Source organism: Odontomachus brunneus, unplaced genomic scaffold (genome assembly GCF_010583005.1).
Source record: "Odontomachus brunneus isolate Ranch 3 - 2012 unplaced genomic scaffold, Obru_v1 Obru_scaffold_141, whole genome shotgun sequence".
NCBI classification, from domain to species: domain Eukaryota; kingdom Metazoa; phylum Arthropoda; class Insecta; order Hymenoptera; family Formicidae; genus Odontomachus; species Odontomachus brunneus.
The window spans coordinates 830,869-840,180 of NW_022639591.1; the positions used below are offsets into that span (position 1 = coordinate 830,869).

The following is a 9,312-nucleotide window of genomic DNA, read 5'->3' on the forward strand; positions in this document are numbered from 1 at the left end:
ATATATATATATATATATATATATATTATATATATATATATATGTACACACACACACACACACGCACACACACAATTATATAGTGTCCCGTTTTAAATAAGGCATTTTGATATCTCTTCTGTAACTTGTCATATAGACAAAAAGTCCCCAGACAAAAGTTGCATGGTTTGGAGGACGACACATGATGAAAATACGAATAACCTTAAATAGTCTTTCCAAGATCAAAGCTACTTAAAATTTTTTAATAAAAATCTCTTTTATTTCATATTCTTGTAGCTAACTTTAAGAGCTTTTCAAAACACTATAATAAAATATTTTTTTATCAAGTATATTTTAAGTTATGAAAGTCGAAAAGTATATTTTAAGTTATGAAAGTTATGAAATTAAAACATAAACTAATTTATCATAAATCAATATATCTTAAAGCAATTAAGATTGAGACAAAGAAAGAATTAATAATCCTGATTAACTTTTTGACATACTGTCCTTAGGGTGTATATCAGTTGGACACGGGGCAATTGGACACAGTCCAATCACAAGTCGCTGTTCCAAGGGACCCTACAAATGTCTTTAATCACACGGTGCTGTGATTGGCTGTGTCCAAATGTACCGTGTCCAAGTGCACCGCTCCCCTGTCCTTAGGCTCAAGTCCAGGTTTTTTAAATACATTTTTTATTTTACTTTTACCATATTCTACTTTTAGCGCTACCCAAAAACACGACATGGACTCAGTAGTTTTCCCTTTGGGGTACTTTGTTGCTGTGAATTTTCCTTACTTCTCACGATAGAATACTTGTTTTACGTTAGATTTTTGCCTCTCACGATGGAACACTTTATTAATGCAAATTTCCTTTGCCTTTCACATCAAAGTGTTTGTTTTAAATCCCCTTATTTCTTACGATAGGATGCTTATTTTACTATTTTTTTCAATGCCATACATAAAAAACAGGCTAAAAAATAAATAAACGCAACATTAAAGCTCCTGGCCCCGGAGCCAAGAACTCTGAATCGACTGCAGAGCCATAGTTAGTGCCCAGCAAACACAGAACATAACTGTGATATAACACAGGAGTAACATGTAATATAACTGTTATACGTTATTAATTTTGTGGTTATTTAATTTCCTTTATAACTGCGATATACAGTATGTTTGATAAGAGCGTGTACGGCAAAACTCAAAAACTTAGGATAATACATAAATTGAAAAAATTTGTACACATTATGCATGATATAGACTGCGATGCTTTATTATTAATAAGTTGTCCAGTCGCCTCCATTATCAATAATTGACTAGCATCTCCGAGGCATACTTTCTACTAATTTTACAGCATAATCTTCAGACAAAGATCTCCATATAAATCGAATCTGTCGAATTAACTGCTTGACGGTCCATATTTTCTTTCCTCGGAGCTTAAACTTTATAAGCGCCCAAACATTTTCAATTGGATTTGCATCTGGCGACTGTGAAGGCCAATCCAGTACGTCAACGTCATTTTCTTGTTTCCACGCAGTACAAAGTCTACTCCGATGTTTCGGATCATTGTCCTCTTGCAGTAGCCAATTTTCATTTTTCCTCGTAAACCACCTTTGGGCAGATGGTAATAAAGCTCTCTCATATATTTGGACCATTTTAGCAGCATCCAAATTTTGTGTAAAGATGTGTAAAGTGCCAAATCCCTGTTTTGAGAAACAGCCCCAGACGTGCACCTTTACCGGATGTTTAACGGTCCGCTCGATGAGTCTATTGGCCTGGGTAGACCAGACACGTCTGATAGAAGACTTTGCCCAAAACGAAGCTTCATCTGAAAAAATTACGTTGCCCCAATAGCGGTCCAAATTTTCTTTTGCCCAAGCAAGTCTTTTTTCAACGTGTTTTTCAGACAGCAACGATTTCGTTATCGTGCTTCGAAATTTCACTTTATGAGCCAGTAAACGTCTTCTTATAGTATGACATGATATATTTAGACCCTTTTTAAGTAAAACCGCTTGCCCGCCACGCAATGATAAACAAGGATTCTTCTCAAACACCCGTAAAATCATTTTGTCCTCCTTTTTCGTCGTTTTCTGCACAGAGCCACGATCCGGCAAGGATCGTCAACGTCATCAACGTTTTTGACCTCGGAATAACGTTTCACCCACTTACTCACAAACGCCTTAGACTTCTTCATATACTTAGCAGCCGCTCCGCGCGACATTTTTGGTCCTTTCGGATGCGAACATAGAAACACAGCTTCGTAACGTGATGCGTACGCGGCACTTATGTTGAAATACGCCCTTTTGTGACAAAAGTCAAACGATAACTAAGGCTTTCTAGACAAAGCATCTTGGAAGAAGAGCCCCGCTATTGGCTCATGTTCATATCCCCCCTCTAACGGTTTCGAGGAAAAAGTTTTGCCGTACACGCTCTTATCAAGCATACTGTAACTATGTTATAAAACTGTTATTATGTTATTTACTGGTTAAGTTACACCAACAATATAACAGCAACATATCTTTAATATAACATGTTATATAAGAAGTCTAATGAAGTCTAAAGAAATGTAATGTTTGCATTACATTTCAGTTATGCAATATTTTTATACACAAATGTGAAATTATATTTTAAGTGTTTCTCGTATATAAAATGTGATATTTAATATATGCAAGAATCGTTTTCACGATATTGTAAAACTAGAATTCTTACTAAAAGAGTCTAATCATAACTTTGCTCTATCAAAATATTGTGAGAGAGAAAGAAGGAATATTCTCTCTCTTTTGCGAGCACGTTGTAGGTTAAAATTTAATTACTAATACAACATTATATCAATATTAATCGCATTGTGATTGTTATTACGTCGTGTCAAACATTTAACAACAAATATGTTATAACATTTTTTTAACGATATAAGAGTATATTATAAATATCACCTACCACAACAACACAAGGTTAATCGTTACAGCGCACCGGCATCACTAGTTCCCGTACGATCGTTGAAGTTAAATATTGAACATGATGTAAAAATGGGTGACCGCCTGACAACAGGATCGAAACCACGCGAGTTTCACGAATAAGTGAAATGACACGGAATATGAAATACCAGTTTCTTTTTTTATTATTTAGACAAAATAATCATACATTATCACTTCCCAGTAAACACGCATGTCTAAAAGATGTCGAAAAGATATATAAAAGACGTCTTAAGAACAAAATGTTGCATAAGATATCTTTTAGATATCTTTCGACATCTTTTAGACATGCATGTTTATTGGGTTATTTGAATTATACTAATGAATAAATCGTTGGAATTCAACAAAAAAATATATGTGTTAATTCGCTAACAAGAACTCTTATAACATAACATATAACTCTTACTAATAATAGTATATAACTTTTTAGTCACATGTTACTTTTATGTTATATTCTTTCACGTTATATAACTTTCATGTTATATAACTGTAATACATATGAGTAGGAAATTACAACGAACGTCTATACAAAGTACTACATACATGTTACATTGCATGTTACATTCCATTTCATTATGGTAATGTAACTGTTATATATCTGTGTTTGCTGGGTAGTGGTGAGAATCAGAACCTTGTCCAGTGTACTGACTGCGTGATGAATGCGGTAAGGTTCTGTCCCGTGCTACGACTGGTATGAGTTAGACAAAGATAGACAGTGAATCTCTATCTGTCCTTGTCTCACTACCGGCGAGCTGACAATCGCGGCGGCAGGCACAAGCCAGCGGCAATCTTATCCCTTATGAAAAAAATACAAAAAAACCCTCAATTTTGGGTGTTAACATTCAAAATTAAATGTTTATCCTTAGTTTTAGATGTTTACACCCAAAATTAAAGGTTTTTTTCATATTTTTTTCGATTGCTTACACACACATGATACACACAATACATACACACATATCAATGACATACAAATCTAGCGAGTGTTTATAATAATTGTATGTTTTTTTTATATCATGTTTAATCAAAATATAATTCTCTAATATGATAAAATAAAATGTGTTAAATGACAATATATATGTAACTGAGAAACTTACTACTTTATTACTTTCGTATTTATACAAGTGATCTGAAATATAATTAATTATATACAGAGTGTCTCAGAACAATCTACGAAGCTCTCGTGAGAACGTAGAGCAGGTCGAGGTGAACATAAAAGTTCTATATCATTTTGCGGTATTCGTAATAATAATAACAGAGAAATTAATTACGAAAGATTAAGGAAAAGAGTATGCTGAATGGTAGAAGACGGACCGCTCGAGTCACAGCGCAGCCCAGTAACATAGTGCGCAGATGTCACACGTGGCGATTGGAAGACAATGCACCACTATCTATACTTGTACCACTGTGCTCCTACCGTCCCTCGGTGCAGTGCAGCAAGATATAGGAGCGCAGCGGTATAAGCAGTGATGCGTTGTCTTCCAATCGAGGTCTTTTATCGTTAATATCTCAAAATTTTACGTGGTTGTTTAAAAAAGGCATCGATTTTGTTACTCACCCCGACCTATTCTAGCTATATATTAGCTCTGGTACGGTACGAGACAAACACCTTATATACAGGGTGTCCCAAAACTACCGGATGTTGTTTTAATGGCAGATTCTTTAGAACATTTTAAAACGAAAACTTTCATACAAAAATGTCGAGGATATAATAATTTTCAAACGGGAAGCGATTATATTTTACCAATAACAGGGCTGAGATTTCGCGCGCTCAGGCACGTCGAAATGACAAGTGATAAAGGTGCCATACACCATATAGAATAGCGGACACCTTCATGGTAATTGACCGACATTTTGACAGATTAAGTTAAATATTTCATTTTTACTTGAATCATATTTAAGATGTCTTACAACTATTATTCGTATAAAAAATATACTAATGCAATGCTTAGAAAAGCGGTAAAACATATTATGACAATGTTATTGTAAATTTATATTAATACAATGATCATAATATCGTAAAAAAAGGACATTCATAGGAGCACCTTTATCACTTGTCATTTCGACCTGAGCGCGCGAAATCTCAGCCCTGTTATTAGTGAAATATAATCGTTTCCCGTTTGAAAACTATTATAGCCTCGACATTTTTGTATGAAAATTTTTGTTTTAAAATATTCTGAAGAATCTGCCATTAAAATAACATCCGGTAGTTTCGGAACACCCTGTATACAGGGTGTATAATTCGTACCGTATCAGAGCTAATATATAGCTAATATATAGCTAGGGTAATAGATCGGGGTGAGTAATGGAATGGATGTTTTTTTTTAAACAACCACGTGAAATTTTGAGATATTAACAACGAAAAATTTCTATCGAACGGCAGCCCGCTTTTCTTTCGACGTGGAATCCACCTATTATCAAAAAGATGGGAAAAAGTATTAGCTAGCGATGAACAATATTTTGAATGATCAATTTGTAACTATTTTTTCACAATAAAGTATTTACCAAAGTATTTTACCAAAAAATCCCTTAAAATTAATGCACATTCCCAATATATAAGGTGTCTGACTCGTACCGTACCGTACCATACCGTACCTAATATATAGTTAGAATAGGTCGGGGTGAGAAATGAAATCGGTCTTTTTTTAAACAACCAAGTGAAATTTTGAGATATTAATAACGAAAGATTTCTACCGAACGACAAACCCTTGGCCAATCAGCACACACGCTGCGGTGAGACGAACGCTATATGCGTTGTAGCATCGGTATGACAGACTACCCGGCCCAACCCCCTAGCAACGAGAAAAACGCGTTGAAACGCGTTGAAATTACGCGAAAGAACGACACATCTTTTGAGGCTATCTACGAATCGACCCATTTTTTGGTATTCTCGTAAGAATGGAAGCGCTGCTCAGACAGGCCATGAGTCATCGATCGAAATAGGTGGTAACCGGAAGGAATAATATCTGGAGAATACGGCGGGTGTGGTAGGACATTAGTCCAGTTAAGTGCTTCTAACGTTTCCTTGACCGGTTTCGCAACATATGGCCGAGCGTTGTCGTGCTGAAAAATCACTTTGTCGTGTCTTTTCGCGTAATTTGATCGTTTTTACTTCAATGCTCGATTCAATTGCATTAATTGTTGTTGGTAGCGTTCCCCAGTGATGGCTTCGTTGAGTTAGGACAGCTCATAATACACTACATCCAGCTGATCTCACCAAATACAGAGCATGAGTATTTAGCTTTGCCGTCGATGTTGATGGTTCACCTGGCTTGCACCATGATTTTTTGCGCTTCGGATTATCGTAGCGTATCCATTTTTCATCACCCGTCACGATACGATGCAAACAACTTTTTCTTCTGTGTCTTTGAAGCAACAATTTACAGATCACTTTGCGCCTTTCGACGTGCCTCGGCTTTAACTAGTACGGCACCCAATTTCCTTGCTTTTGAATCATTCCAATGGCCTTCAAACGTCTGAAAATCGTTGATCGATCAACATTTAATGATTCTGCAAGTTCTTCTTGCGTTTGACTCGGGTCTTGATCGAGTAAAGCTTCTACTTCCTCATCTTCAAACTTTTTCGGCTGGCCTAAACGTTCCTTGTCTTCCGTGTCAAAATCATCTTTTTTATAGCGTCGAAACCAGTACTCACATGTTGAAATCGATGGAGTATAATCACCATAAGCTTCCGACAGCATTCGTTGACTTTCAGTAGCACTTTTCTTCAAATGGAAGCAAAAAAGCAAAGCTTCCCGCAAATTGCGTTTTGTTGACACAAAATTCGACATATTCAATATTCAAAAACAATGTTGTTTACACTTCGGCAAAATAACACATACTGAAAACTAAAGCCACATGATGATGCTTTGACATGAAGGTAGTAACAATATAGCCCGATGCGATATAATACTAGTTACGCCATCTCTTGAAAATCCTTTAAAATTAATGCACACTCTCAATATACAGGGTGTCTCACACTCTCCTCCGGACATTTTGTGGGGACGTAGAATGAGTTGATGTGAACATAAAAGTCCTATACCGTTGTGCGATATTCGCAATAATAGTCGAGATATTAATTAAAAAATATTAAGAAAAAACGCACGCTGCATGGTAGAGGACGGACCGCTCGAGTCACAACGCGGCTCAATAATAAAGCGCGCGGATGTCGCGCGCGGTGATTGGAAGACAATGCATCACTGCCTATTCTTATCTCGGCGCGGTGCGGCAAGACGTAGGAGCGCAGCGGTAGAAATATAGGCAGTGGTGCATTGTCTTCCAATCAGTGATGGATTTTGGCAAGATATTCGCCGTCCCAGGAAGTTTCGTGCGCATGCGTAAGCTAACGTCACAACTAGAAATCAGCTGCGTTCAGAAATGTATCTAGAGTGCAGTAGTAGGTGCTATAAGGGGCTCTTGTATTGTTCTCATGTGTGTTTATAAACAAGTGTCAACGTGTACTGAGTGAATAGCTGAAAAAATAATAAATTTGTTAGAACAAAGAAGATGGATGATCCGCAGCAGCCGACATCAAGTGACAGCGAGAAAAGGAGCCAAAAATCAAAAAGGAGAGTATTCCAGTATTACAATAAATAACAAATATGTCAATTTCCTTATTATTATTTATATTACTTGCACTCTATTCCTATCAAAGCAATTTTCCTTCCTCCTGCTAATTCCTTCACATTTCTTTTCTCGCAGGGCCCTAACGATACCTCAGATTCGACGAAAGTATATACGTTAATGAGGACTCCGGGCGTTTGCTTTATACGCATGCGCGAGACATATCTTGCCAAAATCCATCACTGCTTCCAATCACGACATTTGCGCGCTATATTATTGGGCCGCGCTGTGACTCGAGCGATCGGTCCTCTACCATTCAGCGTGCGTTTTTCCTTAATTTTTTTTAATTAATATCTCGAATATTATTGCGAATATCGCAAAACGGTATAGGACTTTTATATTTATTTTAACCCGCTCTACGTTCTCACAAGAGCTCCATAGATTGTTCTGAGATACCTTGTACACAGGGTGTCTCAAAATTGTAACCAACTCCATAGGGACGTAGAGCTAAGCGAGAGGATCAGAAAAGTCCTGTTCCATTTAGCGATAACGCGTCTAGTTTATTAGTAACAATCGCGTAAAGTTTGACGTTTGTCACGCCCATCGCGGCCTATAGACGCTCCGCGGCGAGCTGTGTGCGTCGAGGCTGAGCGGTAACGCAGCGTGTTCATCGTCGCTTCGCCGCGTGCCGGCAGCGTTAAAGCGTCAAGACGCCATCACGACGGGCAGCGCGAGCCGCGTTACCCTGTATACAGGGTATCTAATCCATATCGTACTAGAATTAATATACAGGGTATTCCCATTTTAATCGGTTACCTCAAATATCTCTTGAACAGTGTATTTTAGGGAAAAATGTTTCAGATAATAGTTTTGGAATTTCGAGGGGGACATAAGATGATATCATTGGTTTGACCTCGAGTGGCGTCGTCAAGGTCAGGACAAGGTGACTTTGAATTTTTTTTAATAAAACCCCCCATTTTTCATTACTTATTCTTATAGCATACCTCGAGAGCTTTCCAAAACACTATAAAAAAATATTTTTTCATTAAGTATTTTTCGAGTTAAACGGCTTCAAATTTACAATATTGTTGCCATTAACATTGGTACCCAAAGTATTCGACCAACGGAAAACCTTTAGAATGTTGTTCAGGGCCGGGAGCGGTGCACTTGGACACAGTACAATTGGACACGTTGCAAATGGACACGGCATTTGACACACAGTTCAATTGAACACGGTGCATTTGGACACGAAACTTTTGGGCACCGTTGTTTTTGGACACGAAAGAAAATGCACGTCGTTCAGTTACACACCGTTCATTTGGACACCGTTCAGTTGGAAACCATTTACCTGGACACAGTTCAGTTGGACACCGTTCAAGTGCCCACTGTTCACTTGGACACAGAAGGATGCTCACTGTTCACTTGGACACCGTTCACTTGGACACCGTTCATTTGGACACCGTTCACTTGGACATCATTCACTTGGACACCGTTCACTTGGATACCGTTCAGTTGCCCACTGTTCACTTGGACACAGAACGATGCGTGCTGTTCATTTGTACACCGTTCACTTGGACACCGTGGAATTGCTTGTCTGTTCACTTGGACACATAAGGGTGCGCACTGTTCACTTGGACACCGTTCATTTGGACACTGTTCACTTGGACACCGTTCATTTGGACACAGTTCACTTGGACACCGTTCAATTGGACACCGTTCATTTGGACACCGATCATTTGGACACCGTTCACTTGGACACCGTTCAATCGCCCACTGTTCACTTGGACACAGAAGGATGCGCACTGTT

General features: G+C 37.9%; 1 protein-coding gene across 24 annotated transcripts in view; it reads left to right on the forward strand.

The window, feature by feature from the left end:
* The window catches only part of LOC116850282 (pleckstrin homology domain-containing family G member 5), a 734,731-nt gene that overhangs the window by 686,385 nt on the left and 39,034 nt on the right, over nt 1-9,312 (forward strand). The gene's annotated exons all lie outside the window — the stretch shown is intronic.